Source organism: Notamacropus eugenii, chromosome 2 (assembly GCF_028372415.1).
Source record: "Notamacropus eugenii isolate mMacEug1 chromosome 2, mMacEug1.pri_v2, whole genome shotgun sequence".
Taxonomy (NCBI): Eukaryota; Metazoa; Chordata; class Mammalia; order Diprotodontia; family Macropodidae; genus Notamacropus; species Notamacropus eugenii.
This window is the reverse complement of record NC_092873.1, coordinates 397672380-397698810: the sequence shown is the minus strand read 5'-3', so window position 1 is coordinate 397698810 and position 26431 is coordinate 397672380. Positions and strand designations below refer to the sequence as shown.

General features: G+C 37.9%; 2 long non-coding RNA genes across 2 annotated transcripts; one reads left to right on the top strand and one right to left on the bottom strand.

Annotated features, from left to right (window-relative positions):
• On the top strand, positions 1-25600 carry LOC140522433 (uncharacterized). Its single transcript, XR_011973336.1, has 2 exons — positions 1-175; positions 24753-25600. It is a non-coding gene; the product is annotated as an uncharacterized lncRNA (long non-coding RNA).
• Positions 286-12840, bottom strand: LOC140522431 (uncharacterized). The gene is made up of 2 exons (XR_011973334.1): positions 12322-12840; positions 286-4169 (listed from the first exon to the last, which is right to left on the bottom strand). It is a non-coding gene; the product is annotated as an uncharacterized lncRNA (long non-coding RNA).
• Positions 25601-26431: the final 831 nt, after the last annotated feature.

Here is a 26431-nt window from a genome sequence, read left to right as displayed (position 1 = left end):
CTTTTGTGCCCAGAATCTGTGAGTAGTAGAGTTTCCTCTCCACAGCCACCTGGCCTCCAGTTCCACCAAGCCAGCCCTGGGGGCTGAGGGGTTTTACGATCCAACAATGGATGTGGGCTGCTGTGGGAGCTGCTGCCACCTGATGAACTTCTGCCACCACCACCTGAGGCCACAGGTATGGGAAGCCCTCCCCAGTCCCGCCCCTCTCCTTTCTTGGCCAGCTGAAAAAACTCTCACTGATCTTTGATACCTATGGGTTAAGGGATCTGGAAACTGTCACTACTGTTGCTGGGGATTCTGCCCCTGAGGCCTGCTCAGTTCCTCCTCCTGGCGCAGCTGGTCCTGGCTCTGTGTCTGGTGAGACAGACCTTTCCTGTTGGCCTTTCAGGTCACCCTGGCTGGAAATCTCCTCCACTCTGTTGTTCTGTGGCTTCTGTTGCTCTAGAATTTGTTGAGAGTCTTTCTTTACAGGTATTTTATGGGCTGTGGGGGAAGAGCCATCTTGGCTGCACCCCCCTACAGTATAATTTAATTGAAGCATGAAGCACATGAAACAGTGATATGAGATAAATCTGGAATGGTAGAGGCCCTGAATGTCACATAAAAGAGTTAAAAATTTGTTCAAAACGATAGTATAAAAATCCATGGTAACAGCAGTACCTTATTTCCACCCCATTCGCTTTTCTCCAATGTTTGTTATCTGTGAACAAATCAGTGTAGAGAGGACTGCACATTTATTATGTCTTAGGGTTAAAATTCCAGGCTTTAAACTGTCCTTTATAATATTGCTATAGAACTATGCTGAAAAGGGGAAGATCAAGTAAGACTTCCTTGTCGGGACTCTGGCTGCCTGGCTGGATTTTCCTGCATGTCTGTGTATTTCACAGACAATGTGCAGTCACAGAATGCAGATTAACTTTTAAAAAAGGAATTCCTTATAATTCTTTGTGGAAAAGAAATCTGACTCCAAATACAAAGCTGAAACCTTTGGCTAAATGGAATACATACTTCCTTCTCCTCAGGAAAGTGATTCACTTTCATGGATATTTACCCCATGTCCTCGTAGCTCAGCTGTTTCAGGCAGAAAGAGAATGGAATGCAAACAGATCAATGCTTTTACCAGTAAGCAACCAATGGCTATACCCTGGACAACTCTTACAAACTCCTACAAATTCCTTGAGGGCTGCATCAATTTTCTCTATATACTTCTATTTAGATACTGGGCAGAGTAAGTGGTCTGCAAACACTGGACACGAAATGACTCAGACTCTATTATATCACTAGGTATAGGAAGAGCACACAAATGAGTATTTGCCAGGACAGTGTTTCAGGAAGCAAAATGACTTTTCTATGGTCCCTTGAAGCTAATGGAGATAGGGCTGACCTTTGGCCAATGGAATGAATATGCTTATGGAGACAAACTCTATTGCTTTGAATTATATTTCTAAGATCTTTAATTCTCTCCTTTCTACTATTTCTGCTTGTCCTTACTTACTAGTCTGCTTGCCTTACTTGTCTTACTGTCCTAGGCAGTTCCTAGGACAAGGGAATGAGCTCCCAATATTCCCGGTTGCTGAGATAACAAGAAAAGGAAAGAGGCAGAACTCTCTTCAAAACAAATCAGTTAATTGTCCAGTTAAAGGGAAGCCAGTCACATTTAAATGCTGGGGGTCAACTCATTCTGCACTTACTGTGTGGACAAGTTGAACATAATCTTTTGGAGTGGGTAGATACAGACAAGGAAAATACATTGATTTAGTACCTGAATGACTCAATGTACTTATTTGAGAAGCTAATCACATTGACATTTGCAGCTACATAGTTCAGTGGATAGGATACAGAGCATGGAGTTGGGAAGACTCATCTTCCTAAGTTCAAATCTGGCCTCAGACACTAACTAGCTACGTGACCCTAGGTAAGTCACTTAACCCTGTTTACCTCAATTTCCTCTTCTGCAAAATGAGCTGGAAAAGGAAATGGTAAACTCCTGTAGTATCTTTGCTAAGAAAATCCCAAATGGGGTCATGAAGAGTCAGCTGAAATGAGTGAACAACACTAGTTGAAGAACAAAATCTGCTTCTCATTAGAACACCTACCCCCACTCTCTAGCTCCTTTCTTTTTTTTATTATGGATTTCTTTTATCCAGGATTTTAGTATATGTTATTTTCAATATCTGTAACCCCTTTTAATTTCTCCATGAGCTTCCAAAATATAAATGAAGGAGTGAAGATAGTGAATGAATCTGGGATTTAATTGAAAGAGGATGATGAACTTTTATTAGTGCAAGTTAGCACCTTCTCTGTACTTATGAGAGCACAGAGAGGTTAATTGATTAACCTCTCTGTGAGAGGTTCACAGAGCCAGTATGTGTCAGTAGCAGGACATGAACTCAAGGTTCCCTAACCTCTAGAACATCGCTCTGACCACTATTTCAGGCTGCCTCTCTCTTCCCAAAGTAAAAAAAAAAAAGTAAGGATTTCATTTAATAGTAAAATTTAATCAAAATATGACACATCTCAGTCAAGAATTGCTCTGTGGAAAGCTTCTTAGAATATATTGCGAGAAAATGACAAAAAGCAACAACAGTAATCTCATTGACATTCGAATAAATATCTACTTTCTGCTCACATTGCAATTGGCCCCATACAGAACGCAGAATTAGTTATTACCTATGCATGCCTGGTCACCTTATCTCAGGGGTAGACAGGGCTAGAGACAACAAAGGGAAGAAAACTGCAGACTACCAGCAGTGAAAGGGATTTGGGAAATTAATTTAATCTGTTGTTTTCCAATGAAAATAGCTAAAAGAAAAGAGCACGACTATAAAGAAACAAAGCCAGACTGATGACTGACTTTGAGGGAAAAGACTCCCTTTCCATCCGACCCTACCCCACCATCACCTCAATAACTCAGGAAAGTAGGGATATCAGGAAGAAATAAAGATGACTAGGTGAGAATGCATCTGGAACTCAACTGAGCACTCAGCCCTTCCAAGGATTACCAAAGGAGGTTATGGAAATTCCATTCCTGAAAATCTCTGGAGAAAGAACAGATCAGTATCTGTCTCAGATGTTGAAAATAGTCATTCATCTGATGGCAGAAGATCATCCTACTCAATCTGAGGTCCTGACTCAGTCCAGGACTGGGGGTGGAGGGGTGAGGAGCAGTAGTTTCCTCCTAGGCTGACTTCAACGTGTATTATGATTACATTTGCCTTGGGAAATGATGGGTCTAGATCAGGGACTTCATTAGCACAGAGAACTTCCGGTATAAAAACTCCCTTCACTGAGATATAGATCACAAACTCATTTGCAATTTATACCCAAAGACAGTTAATTGTCTAAGACTGCTTAGTGACTTTCCCAGGATCACACAACTCATGGAAAGCTCAAATGCCTTGAGCCACCTTGTCCCAGAAGGACCATCAATGACATCTAAATCCCCTTCCCCCTCGATTCTCCAGTCATTCCCCTATTCTCCCCATCATGTCAGAGGCAGGATCTGAACCTAGGACTACATGTCAGGAGTGATTTCATCCACTACACAGTTCTGCTTTTCGTTATTGTGAAAGAGCACTGTAATTCACCTGCCTTTGTCTTTCTCTCTTTTTTCTGAACTATCCTTGTAGTGTGAAACTGCAACTTCCATGGTTTAGTATCAGTGACTCTAATCACTTAAAACAGTTTTCCCCTTCTGGGATGGGTATTTTGAAATGAATCAACAGACATTTATTGAGTCATACTATATCCCAGGCACTGTACTAGGCACTGGGGATACAAAGACTGAACTGAAACAGGGAGTTCTTCTATCAATATGAAAATCAATATGTGCATATTACATATAATATGTACATAAATATGTATATACAGAATATATACAAAGTCAATACCAGGTGTTTATCTTCTAGAACATATTGAAAGTATTGGTGGGTGAGAGAAAGTTTCTTCCATCTTCAAGGACCACAAGCAAATTGATGGGGCCAGAGAAGGCTGATACTGTGCTGTAGACAGCAGCTGAGGATATTACAGTGAAAATACCGAAAAGACAATTTCATTTCAGTTCTTCTCCTTCTTCATTTGTCTCTTTCCATTCTCTTCAGATGCAGCAATTTCATAATTTACTGTGAAAATCTTTCCAAATAATTTTCAGCATGGCAGAAGAAAAAACCCTGTTCAGAAATGAAATCATATACTGTCACATTCTTCCCTTAATGAATACAATGGTTCCTTCATCTCTCCCTTTTAATTTTCTGTAGTAAATGCATTAGTGTTGCTGCGGCTTGTACAGTGTTAGAGGAGAGGGGACAGAGAAAAAGAAACCCTGAAAGCTCCCTCCCCTCCCCAACTTCTACATAATCAATCTTATTTTTTAAAACAAGTAGAATTTAAAAAAGAAGTCTACCACAGAGCAAGACTATCAATAACAGGTCAAAGTCCTTCCCCTTCAGACATTTACTGCAACCCCTCCCCGAAACATGACTCAGCACCAGTCCATAAGACTGATCCCTGGTCCATCTTCCACGCTTCATATTCCCAGTGCCTGGCCCCATTTGACCCAGCTAAAAACCCAGCCTGCTTCATGTATTTGGGAATATCTAATTCCTTCCTACACCCCAGCTAATTGCCCTGTGTCCTTCTTCTCTGACTACCCCTTCTTATTGTGAGGATCTACCCCCATAAAACTAGTTTGCTTCACTTTCTGACCATCCTTGTCTACCTGTGATTGGGAACAGCCTTTCTCCTCCCCCCATTGCCCATCATTGGCACTGTATCAGGAATCAACGGGGAGTGTCTTTTTGACACAACCTAACTGAGCACAGCCTGGCCTTTTCCTGGCAACTCTGAGACCTGCTTGAACCCCTCATCACCTGAAGACGACCAAAAACTTGGACTGGCCAAGTGGAGAGAATGATTTGAGTCACTCTGGACTGACATACCAACAACTCTCTGGAACACTCTATGCATTAACCCAAATTCCTCCTGCTGTGTGAGCAGTCACAAGACTAGATTAAGATTGTACAGACATTCTGAGTCAGGGGCACTTCCTTGCTTCATGCCTTTATAGGGCCCCTCACCTAAACCCAAAGAGAGCTCAGTTCTGACTGAAGCTCCAAATGCATGAGAAAAATGAAAGCACACATACAACCTTACTGTGTTTGTCTTTCTTAGACCAAACTCTGGAGGCTGACCCAACACAGAATGTCCACGCATGAGCCAGTTATCCTGACTCTCAGAAACAGTTCTCCAGTATGTTCCCATGAGTATCCCCCTCTTAGGTGATATGCCAAATCCCATGACATCTAGTTCCACATATCGCTGGGGTACGTTGTGGGTTGGCAACACTGCTCTGCACTTTTAATGCAAAGCATACGTTAAGCTTACATACAAGGCCCTCAGCTAAGGACTGAGGATTTTTAAAAACTGGACCTGGGCATTTCATTATTTCCAGTGAGGAACTTCTTCCAAAAGCAGAACTACCAACTCTTCTGCCACTTCCACTATTTGTTGTATGGAGCCCTAAGTGGTTAAAGTGACTTGGCAGGTGTCACTCAAACAGTATGTGCGTGAGGCCATACTTGAATACCATTTTTGGTGACTTAGTGGGGTGCTCTTATTACTCTCACAAAGAGAAGAAAATGAAACAATAGAAGTAGAGTGTATTAGCATTAACTTAACCTGCTTCATGCAGGCATACATGATAATAAATGTGTGTATGGAGAAGGAGGGAGGCAAATCCTACACCTACTTAACATCTGATCAGTTGTATTCTTAAATATGGTTCAAGGTGTTGAGGCTAGAGAATGTGTGGTTTTGATTTGTTTTGATCTCTTTATATCCCCAGGGTTTAACATAGTACTAATAAATGATTGTTAATTTGCTGATTTATTGACAGAAAAGTGAGAGTTCTTTGGACTCCTTACCCAGTCCTCCTTGATATTCATGCCTTCCCTCGGAGACTATCCACAATTTATCCTGGGTATACCGACTTTGTACCTAGAAGTTTGCATGTGTCCCCCATTAGACTGTGGGATCCTTGAGAACAAGGACTATTGTTTTGTATTTATTTTGGCCTTTCTTTGTGTCCTCATTGCTTAGCATAATGTCTGGCCCAGAGTAGGAACTTAATAAATCCTAGTTCACCAACTTAATCACCTACCAACCTATAGTGGAGCATAGTGAAAGCACAAGACTTGGAAAGAGAAAGATCTGAATTGAAATCCTGCCACTGACACTAATTTCATATGTAATTCTAGGTGTCACTTAACCTCTGAGTCTCATATTCTTATTTGAATTGAAATAAATATTGAAATTGAAATATTAAAAATTGAAATTGAAATAAAAACAATACTTACCTCCTAAGCATGTTGCGAAGGTGAAAGGAGAAAACAAATGCCAAGTGTTCCATGAACCTCAAAATGTTGGGTAATTATTAGATATTACTGTAATGTTATTAATTTAGGAGGAATGAGAAGATATAAGCCACATTGGGAACAAAGGTAGAATGAAGAGAGGTGCCAAAAATCTATTTGTGTTGGGGAAACTAATTACAGAAGGATTGAGAACGCAATTTATAAATAATTACAGAAAATGCATGTAGACTTTTGGGTTCAGATTCCTATGACATTAGGCAACTCCCCTCACCTGTCTGGACTCTTCTAGTTTGAAGGGACTTCAAAAATTATCTAATCCAACCCATATCTGAATTAGAAACCTTTCTACAACATTTCTAATAAGTGCACATTTGTTGTTTGCTCAAAGCCTATCAACTAATCAATCAATAAACCAACATTTATTAAGTGTTGAAGTTTGTTAAGTGTTACATAGCTCAACCAGGCACTATGCTGGGTAGACACTGGGGATACCAAGCAAAAATCTTCATTGTCCTTACTTTCTCCATTACTTTCTAATGGAGAAGACAGTATGTTAGGTATATAGAAGATATACACAAAGTAGGTACAAGATAAACTTAAAGAGAAAGGCATTGATAATTGGAGGCTGGGAAATACCTCCTTCAGGAGGTATCATTTAAGGTGAATCTTAAGCAAGTCAAAGATCCTAAAAGATGTAGATGAGGAAGGGAAGCATTTTAGGCATAGGAGACATTCGATGTAAAAACATGGAGACAGAGATGGGGTGTGCATAGTATGTGTGAGGAATAGCCATCAGGCCATTATGGTTAGATTCCCCTATGGAGGGGAATAATGTATAAGAAAAGTAGAAAGAAAGGAAGGGGCTGAAGGAGTTTATATTTTATCTTAGAAGTGATAGAGAACCACTAGAGTATATTTAATATGTGTGTGTATGTATATGTGTGTGTGTACATGTGTATCTATACATGTATGTGAGAGAGACAGAGACAGAGAAAGAGACAGACAGAGAGACACTGTCATATCTATGCTTTAGGAAAATCACTATGCCCCAAGGCAGCACATTTCTCTTTTGGATAGCTCTAATTCTTAGCAAGCTCCTTTATTTTTTTTTAACATCAAGCCCAAATTCACCTCTTTGCAGCTTCCATCCCAAGTCAACAAATGTTTAAGTGCTTACTAGGCACTTACTTAGGCACTGTGCTATGTACGGGGGATACAAAGAAAGGGAAGAAATATTTGTCCCTCTCAAGGAACTCATAGTACAACAGAGGAGACAAAATGCAAAAAATAAAAATGTACAAATAAGATATAGACATGTCTGTGTATATACATGCATATATGTGTGAATGTGTTTATGTATATAAATATCATATATATGTAATAGAGATAATCTCTAAGGGAAGGCAATAAGATTAAGGAGAATTGTGAAAAGTTTCTTGCAGAAGATGACATTTTATCTGAGACTTGACAAAAGCCAGGGAATCCAGGAGGTAAAGGGGCAGAGAGGAGAGTTCCAGACATGGGGGATAGCCAGTAAAAATGTTCAGATTCAAGATATAACAGTGTTTTATGTGATAAGCAGCAAACAAGTCAGTGTCATTGGATCACAGGGCATAAGTAGGAGAGTAAGGTGGAAGAAGACTGGAAAGATAGAAAGGAGTCAAGTTACAAAGGGCTTTAAAAGTCATAGTTGTTCCCTCTGGAGTCAGGCAGAGCAAACCTATTCCTTGTTTCATGGGATATGACCTTCCCTCCCTCATTCACCTGGTTGCCCTCTGTATAGCGATAGTTTTTTTGTACCCTTCTGAAAGAAGCAACCCTAATTGGAGTTTATCAAACACAGGGCAACCATTTGTCAGGTATGCAATAGATTCTTAATCATGTTATAGGCATCCAAAACAAAACACAATATTCAGATGTGGTCTGATCAGGACCAAGTAAAGTGGGACTTTCATATCCCTACTCCTTCTATCAAAGCCTTTTTTTTAATGGGGAAGAGAAAGGAATAAGGATTTATATAGCAACTACTATGTGCCAAGAATTCTGCTAAGCACTTTTAAAAATATTATCTCATTCGATACTTTAACAACCCTGCAAGGTAGATGCTTTATATTATCTACATTTCACAGTGGAAGAAACTGAGGCAAATAGATATTGAGGGACTTGTCCAGGATCACACAGCTAGTGTCTGAGGCTGAACTCAGGTATTCCTGACTCCAGGTCCAGCCCACTATCCATTGCACCACAAAGCCCTCTAATACAATCCAAGAAGACTGAAATAGCTTTTTGGATTCCACAACACCTTGCGTGTTGCTGGAGAGCACATTAAAACTCACAAATCCTTTTCAAATAAACTAGAACATCTGTTCTAATCATGTCTCCTTCTACTTGGCATTTGTGGCATTGATTTTTTAAACCCAAATGTAAGTATTTGTATTGAGCCCTGTATGTATGTATGAGTATATGTACAGTGTTCTTAACTGTGGAATTTACATAGAACCATTTATGACTTTCTAGCTGTGCACATGAGATAGTATTTAAAGTCAGAAGTATAGTACCCTCTAGTCCAAACCCTTCTAACTTTTCCACAAGGCAAAGCATACCTACAGCATATTTCTTGTCTGCCACCAAGACTAGTAACCTCCTCAAAAAGGAAAGAAGTTTCATCTGGCCCATTCTTGATGAAGCCAGACTATCTCTTTAAGATCACTGCTTCGATTTCAAGCTCCTTGACCTACAGTTTTTAGTCTCCATCCCTTTCCCTTTTTTGAAAGTTGCAGCAACATTTGCTTTTCTCCCCAATCCTGCGATACCTCTCCTGTTTTCTAAGATTTTTCAAAGATCACTAATACTAACGCATCTGCCAGTTCTTTAGTTCCCAAGGATGGGCAGCAATTTCTTGCCCAAATAGGTTTCTTCTGGAGGTATTATTTGTACCCACATGAATCACCAAAAGTGGGAAGTAACCATCTCATATCCCAGTGGGCTCAGGACAACTTCTATTCCTAACATTCTATGACTCATTTCTTAGAAGGACACATTCATTCAGCCTGTAGAACTGTAATTGGGTGGATGGAGAGGGCAGATCAGTAGTGTTATAAACACACCTAAATTGCCACTGATTCTTAGCTACAACATTTTCTAACCCAATTCCATGGATCAATATAAATCACTAACCAACACCTCCTCCTAGCTTAGTGGTACAGTGGATAGAGCAATGAGTCTGGAGTCAAAAAGCCTTGAGTTCACAATGCCTGGTGCATATTAGGCACTTAATAAATGCTTCCCTCCTTCCTTCTTTCTCAGTTAAACTGCTCATTAGAATTTCTTATCAAACGAGGAAGTGTCTATCACTTCTCATTTTAAAGTTAATTCCTTTGAAACAGAGAATGAAGCACAATTTCCTTTGCTCTGGAGGGAAGCTGAAGACTATATAGATACATAATTGGATAAGTTCACTGTATTGACTGATTTTGTTACAAGGAGAGCTTCGTGGTAGGGAGATAGTTCATAATGGACATGACAAAAAAGGTATCAATAAAACCTTCTGAAATTAAAAAAAAAACAAAAAAGTTATTCCCTCCAACCTGAAGATTCCCATTTGTACTAACTAGAATTTGAAAATCCATATACTCCTGGGATTGCTTTTCTGTTACCATCTGTTTGTTGTGTTGGAATTGATATGGAATCATTTCTGTGTATTGTTAGAGATTTATTTGTCACACACATCTGGTTGGGGGACTGGTCTTTGTAGGCTTTAGCTCAAGACTTAATTAGATTTGACAAATCTAAGGTTTCATGTTACCTTGATTCCTGGCTTGTGATGTAATAGAGCTGGCTGCTTCTACTGTTCCATATAGAACCCAAGGGTGGATTGGATGTTCATCATGATGGATAGAGCACCAACTGCCTTGGGATGCAATTAAGTTATAGTCTTCTTGAAAGCTGATTTCATGAAACAAAGTTGGTGACTTACTGAGGGCTTAATGTTGATTCATATTGGAAGAGAATGGTAACATGCTTTTGGATGCATAGCCTGGACATTGCTAAAAATGTGATACTTATCCAGCTTCCTCATATTTGCAGGAATATGCATTAAAGTGAAGGACATCAACTCTCCTGAGAGGCAGCAAGAGATAGCATTCCAGCTATAATTCCTATGTATATTTCATCTGTTCTTTTTGCTTTTAGATGAAAGCATATTGGAAATGGCTTTGACTTTTTGAACTTCAAAAGATCAGTATGGTGAGGCACCAGATTTCTGGGAGACAGAAATTTGCTCAAAGTCAGTTGGCGGAGTGATGTCTTGACCCAGACAATAGGGAGCCAATTTGTTCATTGTTTATACTGAATTCAGAAGTGAACTTGGTGGAGACAAATACTATATACAAACTACTTCAAGTTTAAGTCCACTCAGGAGCCAAAATAGTAGAGTTATAGGGAATACCACACCCAAACTCTCCTGCTACAAAACTTCCCCAGACAGACCTAGAAAATGCATTATACTGAATCCTAATGGGGAATTCCAGAAACAAAGTCACAGTGACTGATTTGCTGAGCTCAGATAAACAGAGGAAGACAGACCTAGAGAGGTCTTCAGAAACTGAGGAATAGTTAGGCCAGGAGTATTCCAGCACCCAGGGAGAGGCTGAACAAGAGGAGGTCCCAGATCCATACTGGGGTACCTCAGTGGGGACAAGTGCCAACTAACAGCTTTGTTGTCCACTACCTAGTTCTGAGTCATAGATACAGAATGGACTGAGAAAGTGACTTGTGCAAGTGGTAAGGAGAGGGTAGTAAGGGGTTTGGTGTTCTCAGGTAGGGAGTCCCTGGCACCTACTGAGTTAAAAGCAAGTAGCAGTAGTGTGGCTCAGATACCAGACACAAGCTATAACTCAGACCCTAAAGAGATTCTACCATTGATCTGTGTGCCTAATCATGAGTAGCCAAATGACCTATCATAAAAAGATTTAGACTAGGTCTACTGCACATTCACATTATCTAACCTGAACTGAATTGTCCTGCATCCTTCTTGCTGTATGGAAAAAAATTTATTTAGAAAGAAAAGACCTTCCCTAAATCTTTTCTATGTTCTTAATCACATTTTTCCTGGTATATGTATTTGTACATATGCAGTTTACTCCCAATCAAGTTAAGAGTAGGTCTGTGTCATATCTGTTTATAGCTCCTGTAGCATAGCTGGTAGAGAGATGGATTTAGCAAGAGATGAATGGGTTCAGACCTTGCCTCTGACACACACAGTCTGTGTTACTCTGAGTTGCTTAATCTCTCAGTGTCCCAGAAAATTCTCTAAGATTTGTAGCTATACATTGATGGTAGAGATTTCCTTCACAGGAAGCTTTCAATAGTGGTAAAATCACAGGTCCAGGCAAAAAAAAAAATGTATATGTATTTATGTTAAATACTTGTGATAAAAAAATATTATGTGATACAGTCTATTCTGGGCCAGGCCTGCTTCAGGTCAGTTCAGCAGTTTATTCTTGGTCCTGGAATATAATGGAAAACTCCTGAACCACAAAAAAATTCAATAAAAGTTAATTTACTTAAAGATGATAGTTTTTAAAAGGCATACAGGTAGATGTTGCTCCCTTTTGCCTCTACACTCACCACAGTCAGAGGAAGATTTTGACTCTCATGACAGCAGGAATTCTGCCAAATCTAAAGAAGATCAATTACCCATCAGCTGGGCTTTTTATGCCTCAGGTGACTGGGAAGCCACACCAGTGGCTCAACTTTGGACCAATTTAATCCTGAGATTGCACTCCTTCATCTCTTAAAGCCTACAGAATAGATTCTCCTTTAATCTAAACTAGAATATGACTAAACATATAGAATAATCAAACAGCCCCCAAGAGAAAATGTCATAATATTGAGCTGTAACAAGAAAAAACAATTCAGAATTGAAAAGGAATATCAGGAATCTACTTACCTATCCAACAAAGACCAAGAAGTTCAGTCTTGGTATTTGCTCAGTGGGAGGTGTCTGCTTGAAATCCAAGTGGAGATGTTGAACAAGAAGAGCAGTTTGCAAGAGAAAATAAAAATCCAAATAATAAGGTTGTGTTGGGAGGCATCTGCACTATACCAGGTTTTTAGCTTCTCTAAAGATGTGATCACCTTCCTGCTCTAAATTCTCATCAGGGAGCTTTTAAAACAATAGCTTTTATATTTTATTCGAGCGGATACACTAGAAGGCAAATGTACATCATTTGAATGTGAAATCACAGGAGTCCAGAAGAACAAGTTAGAGGCTTTCAATTCCAGGAGCCAATTATAATGAAAAGTAAATAGAAAGGTTCTTAAAACTTCCCTTATGTACCAAAGGAAAGAATGTGTGTGTGTTTATCCTTCGTTGCCAAAGAAGACCATGCCATCAGAGAAATGGTAACATGACTTGCACTTGACTTTGCTTTGAGTGGGAGAGGGCTGTGCAGGTCACCAGCCTTGCTTCTCCTTCAGAGCCATCTGAATCCAGTGACCATTCATTAGGATGACTGGAGATGACCCAGGATGAGGCAATTGAGGTTAAGTGAGTCTCAGGTTGCATGCAGTTTATTGGCATCTTTTTCTATGATTTAGAAACTCCTGTAATAATGATACCTATTAGGCACCTGGGCATTGTAGCAATTTTCCCCCCTTGATTGAAATCATTCATGGAAAAATACTGAGGAGATTTCAAAGCATTGTTCTTCCATGCACTTACAACCCAGTTCAGTATTTCAATTCCTTAAGAATTTATTAAGCATCTGCTTTGTACCAGACACTAGGCAAAGCTTTAGAGAAACAAAAAAAAAGAAAACAAAAGTAGATTGTCTTCAAGGAGTTTACAATCCATTGTGGAAAATAGAGCATATATGCAAATAATCAAATATAAGATTTTATTTATATATATATATATAGGAAGAGAGAGAGAGAGAGAGAGAGAGAGAGAGAGAGAGAGAGAGAGAGAGAGAGAGAGAGAGAGAGAGAGAGAGAGAGAGAATAGATATAAAATAAATTGGGCTGCACTAGCCACTGGAACAGTCAGGAAAGTCTGGAAGGACTGGCTGGCCTTGAGTTGAATTTTGAAGAGAGGAAGAGATTCTGAAAGGCAGGGGTAAGGATGAGGCATGATTGCCTTTGCAAAAGCATAGAAGTGGGAGGTAGAATATAACATTTAAGACAAATCAGATAGGCCAGTCAGGGAAAAAAAAAACAACATCGTGAGAGATGATTCATTTTGGACCCCTACTCAAAACTCTTATCAGTACTAGTTCAGTATGATTGCATAAGAGGTAATGATTATTAGCAATTACTTTACTGTACTCATCTAGTAATATATATTTAGTCTGCCATCGAACAATAGGTATAAGAAAAAATATATTAATCCGCATTTTATATAAATCACATAGGAACATCTAGTTAAAATAGGTTCTTTTCAAAGTGCCCATATAATAGGTCTCAAACTTTAATGTAACGTTCACTACTTGTTTACCAGTTCTGACGCTTACTTTTGTAACTGTGAGAATGCTAACAGATATCTCCATCCTGTTTTGCTCAAATTCCATGACCAGACCAAACATGGGTGGCATGGTATGGAAAGTCCCTCCAGTCTGTTTTCGGAAAGTATGTATGATTTGTACCATCTCACCTTGCTTAACATGAGGAGGGCCCCAACCATTTTATGATCAACTAGTCAATGGAGATATTCCCTGCTTTAGCCAACCTGTGACCTCCTGCTGATATACCATTTCTATCTGATGTGTAATTTTTGGCCCACAAAGCAAAATGATCAACCAATGGGATTCTGTACTTTGTGTAGCCTCTCTAGAATGTTCAAGTATTAAATCTTGTATCTAGCCCTATAAAAATAAGGCCCTGGAAGAAGGGGACATCTCAGATGATGAGGAAGGTCTGGGGTCCACATCATTAGAGGGAGCTAGGTCCCTTTAATAAAGTTGATTTGGAGTTCTGCCTCAGTTTCTCTTTTTGTCATTTGGGATGACTTTGTCCCCACAACATAGAATTCATGACGAGGAGTCACGAAAATTCAGCTTAGAGAGCCAGGATGGAGGTAGATTGTGAAGGGCTTTAAATGCCAGAGGAACCTGTATTTTATCCAAGAGTTCAAATCTGGCCCCATATACTTACTAGCTGTGTGATTCTGGGCAAGCCACTTATCCCTGTTTACCTCAGTTTCCTCATTTGTAAAATGAGCCAGAGAAGGAAATGGCAAACCACTCCAGTTTCTCTGCCAAGAAAACCCTAAATAGGGTTACAAAAAATTAGACATGATTGACAAACAACTAAACAACAAAAAAATCACTTAACCTCTCTCAATGTGTTATCTGAAAAATAAGGATTTCCCTTCTAGTTATAAATCTATAACTCTTTGGTTTTATGCAACCACATATTAGCTTCTACAATATACACTGATTGAGGGAAAGGATTTTTAAATTCTCCTCTCTGTCCTTAACACTTAGTATGGTGCCTGGCAAGTAGTAGGTGCTCAAATATGCTTTTTGATAGATTTGGTTGACTAATTAGAATCCCTGGTTTCCCTCTAAGGTCTGGTCAAATACCCCTCTTTTCATAAAACCTTTCTTTTTTTAAAAAAAGAAAAGGTCATTTTAAAATTGTATTTTCCTAAATTATTTCTAACCTTCTCATCCATTGAGAAGAAAACAAAAGCTTATTACAGATATGTATAGTTATGAAAAACTAATTTCTGCATTAGCCATATACCCCCCCCCCCACACACACACACACACAAAAGGACAAGAAAAAGATATGTTTCAACTGGCACTTTCCATCAGTTTTATATCTGGAGGTACATGGTATGTTTCATCAGGAGTCTTTTAGAATTGTGATTGGTCATTATGTTGATCAGAGTTATGGTCTTTCACAGTTGATTATTTTTACAATATTTCTGTTACCATATAAATTTTTCTCTTGGTTCTGATTGTTTCACTTTCTATCAGTTCATATAGTTCTTCCCAAAGTTTTCAGAAACCATCCCCTTCATCATTTCTTACTGCAAATAGTATTCCATCATATTCATGTACCATAACTTATTAAGCCATTCTCCAATTAATGGGCATCCCTTTCAATTCTTTGCCACCACTAAAAGAACTACTATAAATATTTTTGTACATAGAGGACATTTTCCTCTTAAGGGATTAGACCTAGTAGTAGAATTACTGGGTCAAAGAGTATGCACAATTTGATAGCCTTTTGTGCAAAGTTCCAAATTTTTCTTCATAATGATTGGACCAGTTCATAGCTTCATGCATTAATATAAATTTTTTCCCCCAAATCTACTTCAGCATTTATCATTTCCCTTTTTTGGTTATATTAGCCAATATAAGAGGCATGAACTGGTACCTCAGAGTTATTTTAATTTGTATTTCTTTAATTATTAAGTTATTAAAGTGATTCAGAGCACTTTTTTGATGTGGTTACTGAGGGACTGAATTTCTTCTTCTAAAAGCTGCCTATTCATATCATTTAACCATTTATCAATTGGAGAATGATTTTTACTCTTGTAAATTTGACTCAGTTCTCTATATATTTTAGAAAATTGACCTTTCTCAGAGAGACTTGATAAAATTCCCTCCACCCATCCAGTTCCCTACCTTTCTCCTAACTTTTGCTGCATTGGTTTGTGAGAAAACTTTTTATTTCATATGATCAAAATTATCCTTTACCTCCTGTGAACCTCTCTATTTTTTTTGTTGGGTTATGAATTTTTCCTCTGTCATAGACCTGACAGGTTATTCATTCCATTCTCCACTAATATGTTTATGTCATCCTTTATATCTAAGTCATGTATCCATTTTGAGTTGATTTTGGTATACAGTGTTAGATGTTAGTGATTGCTGCTTTATTTTTGAGTTTTCCCAACCTTTTTTTAATAGTCTGTTCTTGCCCCAGCAGCTAAGATTTAAGGTTTACCAAGAACTAAGTTAATGTGCTCATTTGCTTCTTAATATTATGTACCTAATCTGTTCCACTGATCAAACTCTCTTTCTCACTCAGTGCCAAGTTTTGATGATTAAAGCTTTGTACTATAGTCTAAGATCTGATATTGTTGGTTCCCTTCTCTTCTGATTTTTTTCACTGATTCCTTTAATGTTCTTTGTTCTTCCAGATTAATTTTGTTTTTATTTTTTAGCTCCATAAAGTAATTCTTTGGTAGTTTGACTAGCATAATAATAAATATGTAAATTAAATACGTAGTGTTATCATTTCTAAAATATTGGCCCAACATACCCATGAGAAATAAATATTTATCTAACTATTTAGATCCTTCTTTATTTCTCTGTAGAGTCTTTGTAATTGTGTTCATATAGTTCCTGTGTATGTCTTGGCAGGTGGACTACCAAATATCTTATACTGTCTGCAGTTATTTTAAATGACATTTCTCTATCTTTTCCTGTTGAGTTCATTGGCAATATACAGAAATGCTCATGATTTGTGTAGGTTATTTTATATATTGTAACTTTGGTGAAGTTGTTAATAGTTTTGATTAGATTTTAGAGTTTTCTAAGTAAACTATTATGTCATCTGTAAAAAGTGATAGTTTTATTTTCTTATTACCTGTATTTGTTCCTTTCATTTCTTTTTCTTGTCACATTGCTATAGTTAGTATTTCTAGTACAATATGGAATAGCAATGGTCACAATGGATACCCTTTCTTCCTTCCTAATCTTATTGGAAAGGCTCTAGTTTATCCATATTGTAGATAATCCTTGCTTTTGGTGTTATATGGATGCTACTTATATAAGTATTTGAGGAAAGTTTCATTTATTCCAGTGATTTCCAGTGTTTTAACTGGAATGGCTATTGAACTTTTTCAAGAGCTTTTGCTGCATCTGTTGAAACAATTGTATAATATGATTTTTATTTTTGTTGTTTCATTTCTTTTGTTGTTGCTGCTTTTATTATTAAACAGTCAGTTATGCACATAATTTCCCTAAGATTGAGCCAACCCTGCATTCTATATAAATCTGGTTAGTTTTCTTGCTAGGATTTTATTTACATTTTTAACATCAATATTCATTAGAGAAATTGGTCTATGCTAGTTTTCTTTCTCTGTTTTGACTCTCCTTCATTTAAGTATCTAGACCAAATTTATGTCATAGGAGTAATTTGGCAGAACTCCTTTATGTGTTTTTGCAAATAATTTATGTAGTAATGGAATTGTTTAGGTGTTTGGTAGAATTCACTTGTAAATCTATCTGGTCTTGAATTTTTTTTTTCCCTTTGGGAATTAATATGAAGAATTCCTTTGACATTCACTCTAGTAGTCTTTTCCACTATACCACACTACAAGCAGTAGTACATGGCTGTAATTTGGAGGAAAGATAAGGGCTGGATAAATAGATCTAAGGCTGTGTTCTACAATTTCCAATATTGAAAGATGACGGAAAAAGAATTAGGAGCCTCAGGAGATGACAGGGTAACATCTTTTCTCAGATGGTGAAGGTGAGCAAAAAATAATATTATCATTACCAATATAATATGGAGTTAGTAATACAGCACTTTAAAGTGTGTTAATCACCTTTTCCATATGTTATCTCATTTAATTTCATTTGAAATTCACAAAAACTCAGTGAAGTAAGTGCTATTATCAGCATCATGTTACAGGTGAGGAAATGCAGATTGAAGAAGATTAACAGTGACTTGTCCACATCTTGGAAGTATCTGAGGCAGGATTCAAACTCATGTATTCCTGACTCAAAGTCCAATGCTTTACCTACTATACCATGTCAGAATGTATATTCATTTCAACTTTTGCAGAAGACAGCCCACAGAGTATCAATAAGAGAGGCAATATGGACTGCCACTGTTTGAGTGTAATGAAAGTATGTATGTGGCCTTTTTGTGGGACTGTAAAAACAGGAATAAATGATTTGGATGAATAAAGTTTCACCAGATGAGAACTGAAGAGATCTAACTCAATGAGGCTTTATTTTCTCCTAGAGCTTACTGATAAGCATGCCCTCAAAAAAGAATGTAGTGGGTGGACAGAAGGGAAGCATTAGGAGCAGCAGTCTGTATCAAAGAGAGGAGGATCTTACAGTATTTGTAAGTTACTTTTATCTATTTTGTATGTTTCATTAATGTGTGTGTGTGTGTGTTAGTGTGTGCGTTTCCTTATTAGAAAAATACGAAGCTTCTTGAGATCAGGAACAGTTTCAGTTTTGTCTTTGTATACCAAGAACCTTGTAAAGTGCCTGGAGCATAATACATACTTAATAAATACTTGCTGGGTGGAGTGACTGACCTTTGAGTAGGTATATAGGTACTTTTCAGAATGCAAGTTTAGGATAGAGTTCAAAGGAACCATGAATACAAAAAAAGAGAATTCAAAGACAGTTCAAAGAATTTTGTCATTTTTGATGAGGTAAGAACCCTCTCAAGCACTTCTAAGCTCAATTTAGTGATGCTAACCTTGCCTACTTTTGTTTTTGAATGTGCTTCAGCGGTAGCCAGATTCTGATCATCACTGATTTGTATACAATGCAGAAAATAGCATTTTTGAGTGGCACCAGATATTCCTGTGGATTTTGAAATATTTAGAGGTATTTTTATAAACATGATGAATTTGTTAATTTTAAGAACTTTTAGACATTTTTGAAAATAAAAGTATGTTTAGTATCTACGTAAGGTTGAAGATATGCAAAGTGACAATCATTTTAGTCAAAATGGAACAACCACACATATAATTCTTCCAGGATTTTCCTGGTTATATGACCGAATAAATGAGTAGACTACAGCTAATTCATTTGGCTAAAATACTTTGTTGTACTAGTCCTAAAATATAGAGACATACAACCTGAGTAGCCCTGAAGAGTAAGAAGTTAATGACAGACTTAAGCACTCTTCTTCTGCCTAGAATGTTTTTTTTTTACAAATTGGAGGACAGAGAAATAACTTTGAGCTGGGGGGAATAAGGAAAGAATTCTTTGACAAGGTAATCATGACTTGTATGTTGACAGAAGGGAGAAACTTCAGTAGATGAAGAGAAAGAAAGTGGAGACCTCTCTTGGAGACAGAAAGTAGGACAAAAATATGTGTCAGTGAACAGTCTTGTGTAAGGAAAAAGGATCAAGGAAGAAAGTGAAACAAGTTGATAAATAAGTGGAACAATTAGTATGAGAAAGGAAGGAAACTAAGTATGTCCATCAAAGCAGTTAAGAAAAGTTGAAGTCCCCAAAGCAGTTTATCACAGCATTTCTCCAGAAAAACAAAGAACTGAAGATCTCAGTTTCGGGATATATGGAGAAGCAGAAGAATGTTCAGTGCTTGTACAAAATGTGTGATATTTGAATTTCTTCCACAGTCAAAATATTTGCCATCATTGCTTCAACTAAAAGTTTATCTTTTTAGAAGAGAATGTAAAGGGGCTTCAGGGGTGGGGAACTTGCAGCCTCAAGGCCATATGTAGCCCTCTAGGTCCTCAAGTGTGGCCCTTTGACTGAATCCAAACTTCACAGAACAAATCCCCTTAATAAAAGGATTTCCTCTATAAAATCTGGACTCAGTCCAAAGGCCATATCCAAGGAACTAGAAGCTTGAAGGTTCCCCAACCCTGGGCTTAACAATTACCTCTGAATTCTCCAGATTTTCAGTTAGAAAGAAGTGTTCTTTAACAGGGGAGGGGGAATTTTTTAAAAATAAAAGTAAATGTTAAAGGATGCCCAGGAGGAATATAGACTTGTCTAAGGAGCTTGGTCTGCAGAAAAATGTGAAAAATGTGAACTAAGAGACATGAGACTTCCCCAAAAGTAGAGAGTTGGACCCTCTGCAAGAAAGCCAGCTGGTGTCCTCCAAGAAATGTGGGATAAGACTTTTGAAAATGGGGCAGACTCCTAATCAAACAAGCAAACGCTACTAGAACTCTCCTTCCCACTCTTTGAGGAAGAGTAGGGCTCTGCCCCTTTAAAACTTGTTTACCCTGACAGTGCTTTAAGGCCCAAACTCTACAGCCAGCTTTGGCTGTAGGGGTTGCCTCAACAAATCCATTTACATCCTGGATCCACTCACCACCATAGAACTCTGAGAACTTTCCACCATCCTGATGCTCTTCCTTATTTGGTGTACCCTGAGACTCCTCTTGACTTCAGTGAAACAACCCCAACGTGGCAGTACCTAATTGGACTATGACATGGCCATTCCCACCCAGCTTTGCATTTTTATTTGTCTGTTTGTTTCTGTCTTTATAATGTGTGCAGCCTAACTCCAAAGGGAACACAGTTCCAACTACAGCTCCGGCATGCCTGTGGCGAGCTTTAGAGAAATAAAGCATGCATACAACCTCATTCTCTTGTCTTTCATAGACAAAACTGTGGGGCTGACGGAATATACAGAGCTTATCACAGGAGACATATTCCATTCAGGGCCAGAAGAAAAAGAGACAATATGGAAACCTTTCTTTAAAAAAATTGCTAGCATTTATATAGCTTTTTGAAGTTTGCAAAGTACTTTATAATTTCTTTCAGCCCTCTAAGTCAGGTGTTATTATTATCTCAGTTTTACAGATGAGAAAACTAAGGCTGAGGAAAATTAAGTGACTTGTCCAGGATTATAGCTAGTTAATATCAACAGCAGGATTTGTTCCCCTCCCCCACTTGATGATTTAAAAAGAATTTGTCTCTCCCACAACTTCCCCATGGAACAAATTTTTTTAAAACCTCACAACAATAACCCTATAAAACAAATCCTTCAATACATATGTACATAGTAAAGGAAAGAAAATTTTTACATTAGAGATGTCCAAAAATATATATTTCTTTCTGCATTCTGCATTCATCAATTCTCTCAGGAGGTGAGTTTCTTATTTCATCTTAATTCTTTTGGACTCATGGTTTGTGATTGTTTTGATCAGAGTTCAAAAGTCTTTCAAAGTTGCTTTTTGGAAAGCATTACTAAAGATTAAGGATTCCTGGACAAAACAAACTGGATAATAACAACAAAACAAAGTATTGGGGATTAGGTGGTATTTTCATCACTGCTACTGACTGAAAGCAAGGGCTTCAAAAGAGAAAGGTAGATTTTGGAAAGGAATAGCTACTTACAAAGCAATTTCCTGAGAATAGGATTTGTATTTCTGAAGCATAATTTTAAATAGTGAAACATTAAGTTTCTTGGCAGATAAAACAAAAGACCCATGTGAATGCAAACATGCAGAAGATGGAAGAAAGTGCAAGAGAGGATGAATACAAATGCTTGGTCCGGTCTCTTTATTGCTGGACCTGCTAAAGCTCAGAATGAGCCTAGCAGGGAAAGCAAAAGAAAATAAAAAGATGTTTTAAAGCTACACTGGTGAAAAGAGGGGGATCAAAGAAAGGAAAGGAACTATTTATTGAATGAATGTTGAAGAGTCTGATCATAGCAAAACTCAATTGATTTATTACTTCCACTATCTGGAGACTATACGTTTTTGAATAGTTAAGACTGCACTCAAATTATCAGAATGACATCACAGGACTGCCTCATATCAAACTTGTAATAAAATAAAAACCTTTTTCCTCTATTTGATCTTTTTCTTTGCACAGTCTAACCCCACAAATAATCCTCTCCCATCCTGTGCTTGTGCAGCTACTTTGTTGCACAAGTACTAGTAATTTGTTGCAAAGTATTTCATGAAGTCCTAGATGATATCCTGGTGAATATAACAGCTGTCATTCTTAAAGTGATTTATGGTTTGCAATGCACAATGACTTCATTTGAGTCTCACAACTATGCTATGAAGTATTATTAGTGTCACCAATGTACAGATGTGGAAAATAAAGCTCATAGAGGTTTGGACTTGCCCAAAATCACACAACTAATACGTACCAGAGGCAGGATATGAACCTATTTTTCTGCTGACTTTCAGCCCACTAGTCTTTGAACTACAGTAGCTATTCTAAGAGGCTGAAATAAGAGCTCAATGATGGTAGTGCCTCTACCACAACTATATTCAACAAATATTAGTTAGTTGTCTCATATCAACTTACAGGGAAGTCTTTAGTGGCATGCTGTGGGTCTTGGCCCTGTGCCATTCAACATCTACTTCAGTGTATTGGATAAATACACTAAGGACATGTTCATCCAATTTCCAGATGACATACGTTTAGAGGGATAATTAATTACAGAGATGGCTGTATACAAAATGATACAAAATGATCTTTATAGGTTGAAAGAATGGTTTACTATTACAAGATTAAATTTGACTGAATAAATACAAAAAGACTTTCCTTTTAAATAGTTTAATTAGAGTACTCGAAACTTTTTTGGCTGGAAAAAGTTTTTCTCACTTAAACTTGTCCAAATCATATACTAGCACAGATAGTACTTAGCTTTATTTTGGGGGTGGTGTGTGGGAAGGGTGGTGGTAAGGCATTTGGGATTGTGACTTGCCCAAGGTCACACAGCTAATAAAACCAGTCTTGAACTCAGGTCTTCCTGACTCCAAGGCTGGTGCTCTATCCAATATACCATCTAGCTGCCCCCTTTTATGAAGTTTTGGTAAAACTTTAGGATAATACTTAACTATTTTTATATTTGTTCAGAAACAGTCAAAATTCTTGTAAGTTTTCAACTGTTTCACTTGGCTAGGACTTTTACCATGATGATGCTCAGAATGTTACGAATGTTAATAAATTCCTACAAAGTCATGTATCTGTACCTTAGCTATAAACGTCTGACGCAAATGTCTTTCTTTGTGCTAGGGTCAGAAAGAATGTGTAATTTAAAAAATTATACATTCCATTACAGAGGAGGTCATGAGAATTGTTGGTTATTTCCTTACCCAAGATTGTAAGCTCCTTGGGGGCAGAGGCAAGCTTTTTCATTGTTTTTATACTTTCAATACCTAGACCAACGCTGTCCACAAAGAAGGCTCTTAGTAAATGCTTTATGAGTTGAATCTCTACATATATTTTGAAACTAATTGTAATCCCTCCAATGGTATCTCTCGTCTCTATTGAGATATGATTCTGTGAAAATCCCTTTGATTTTTGACATTTCTTTCTGTACTTAAATTCCAGTGGTCAATTTAGGATCGAAAAAGTTGCTTCTGTTTATGTTTACATTTTTTTTTCCATGAATGGGACAGGTATTTATTGCCTACACACAATAGAAATGTTAAACACAAAACACAAATGTGCAGAGATAGCTAAGTAAACAACAGCAATAATTACTATTATACTTTGCCAGCTGGTTGAGATTTCAATGTTATCAGAACATAAAGCAGTTTGCAGGACTGCTGAATAGACATTGTTTGAGTTCCAGGACTTGAGCTCTTCAGGTTCTAGGACTCTAGTCATCACTGTCTAGGAAGTAGAGACTTCCACTGCTGCCATTCAGCTCTATCCGATGTTTGCAGGACGTCACAAGGTTACCTCCAAGCCTGGACAAATCCATCTCAGGATTAATAATGTTTGTCATCTAGGATCAGGCAAAGAAATGCAAACACCAAAGAAGTGCCAGGCCCGTGCTTAAGCAGGACCTATATTTTCGCTGCTCTATGCTCTCTGTAATTTACCCTTTCTGCTAGAGTCTCAGGAAGTGAGAAGCCTCCCCCAGACCCATCCAGCATGGGAAAGTTCCTAGTGATATGGAGAGCTGAAGAAGTCTGCACTTAAATCTTATAATCTAACTTGAGACATTTTGAACTGATTTCCTGTAAGCACAAATTTTGCTTAACTGTGGTAGTACATCAGAAACTATAGATCCTAGCCTGATTGTTTCAAGGTAAGAATATTTGCTTGAATCTGTAACTGTAGACATTTCTGTTCCTTTTCTACTTCATCCTAAATCCTGGTTATGTAAAGATGCTAAAAAGCCTTAGACATTAAATGAAATTTCGTTGATTAGTTAAAGGGTTAATTATAATCAATATTTGCTCAATAATTAGGAATGTTTTACTGCTAAATATTACTACTGACTAGACACTGATATGAAAGATATTTTCTCTAGTACCATCATACTTTAATATATGATACCATGGTTCCTAGAGACATGGGATGATGAAGTTTTGGAAATTTTTTCAGAGTAAACCACACAAGTTTAAACTTTCACTGCAAAGGAGAAAAATGGATGGTGTTCTTGGTCAGCATATAATTGCAGGTAAAGGAGAGGACTAATCGGCCTGAGTGTCATTCCTACCTACTTTCAGGTGACTTAGAACCATTCTTTCAGGAACAGAAAGAAGTCCTCATCAAAAAGAACATCCACTTTCTCCTTCTGAGTAGAGATAAGGGAACAACAGGTTTAAAAATTAAGTTAAAAGATGATTCTACCATTACAAAGGCCTAGGAAACGTGCCTTTGTTGACCTCAAGCAGCAATCCTTACCCTAACACCATTCTCTTTCTTACTTATCCTTTAGTATATACTGTCATCCCAGTTCTAGAGATCCATTCTGGAAAACCTAAAAGACTCATCTGAGAAGACTGCAGAGAACAAACTAAAACTGAAACCTTACTTCACTTAAATCTTTGACCCAGGTGAACTAGAAATTGTACAGTAAATGAAAAATAACAGTACAAAATAGGAGGCCCAAATCTTGCTACAGCTTTTAGACACTGGATTTTCAAGGGACTATTATTGCATTTGATATACAGAAGAGGACAGATTGGAATTCACTCCATGCAGTGCTGAGGCTGGGCTGTGGTACTACCTGGGAAACAGTCCAGTGCCAAGGGACTCTGACACTTCAGGATGATGAATAAAATCCTTTTATTAGCAGACGACTCAGTGGATCTAAAAAAAGGGTGACCATCCTTTGCCTTTCTTTTCTTTTTGTCTATGGATCATATCAGGACTATTTGAGGCTATCCCTGAGAAAAATGGCAAAATGCAAGCACATGGTAGTTAACCATGATAGTTAACCTACGTTTAGGAATTCTTGAACCTGGCCTTTGGGCCTCTGGCGCGCGCGTGTGTGTGTGTGTGTGTGTGTGTGTAGGTGACCAAATAATGAGGGTAAGGTACATGTGTTCAGCCTTGGAAACAACCTTGAGTTCCGGGTCATTTGCTTAGAGCTAATTGTTGACAAAGGAGTTTTGCCTTTGGAGAAGATGACTCCCTCACAACAGGGAAGAAATCAACCACTCTTAGGCATTGTCAGAAGAACCGGAGCTGGAGGGCATTATTTGGATAGTGTTTAGCAGTGTCAAAATATAAAATATCTGTTTAATAGTCATGAAAACTAATTTGTATTTTGAAGTTTATGGAGAACATAACAATAGTTATAAAACTATTTTAAGAGTGTCAATGTACATTGTCTTTGCGTTTTTATTTTTTTTTTAAATAGAACTAGTTGCCTCATATTTGATTCATACTTTACATTGAGTACTTTTCCACTACCTGCTTTGGGGAGACCCTGGGCTAAGTCTACGCTTTAAGTAATTCTATTACTATACTGTACTGTACCCTAGGACACGTGGCTAGGGTACAAACAAAAAGTGTGAAAAAGAACCTAAACCTCTTGAAGCCAGGCTCCCATCCCATGCCTTGGCCCAAAACAGAGAGGGCCCCACCAGCAGCAACAATTGTAGCATACGTTATAGGATGGAACTGGTTAATTTTATTCAACTCTAAGTTGAATGACCTCCACGAAAAAAACCACACAAACTCCTGTTTAGAATACTGGGCAGTTTGTCAACAAGCAGTTGTGAAATGATTACTATGTGGCAGGCATTGTGCTAACCCTTGGGGATAGAAAGGCAAAAACAGTCTTTGTTCTTAAGGAATTCACATTTTAATGGGGATAGATAAATGTGAAAATAGAGTAGGCATATACAAAATCTACACAGAGTAGATGTAAGATAATTTCAGAGAGGAAGGCACTACTAGCTGGGGTAACTAGAAAAGGCCTTCTGTAGAATTTAAGATTTGAGCTGAGGCAGGCTTCTCTTAAGGAAGTCAGGGGTAAAAAGAGGGGAAAGTGAGGGGCCAAAGAATTCTGGATATGCATAATAGCGAATGCAAAGGCATGGATTTGGAAGATGGAATGTCATATGCAAAAAATTGTAAGACTAATGTGGTTGAATCATGGAGTGCATG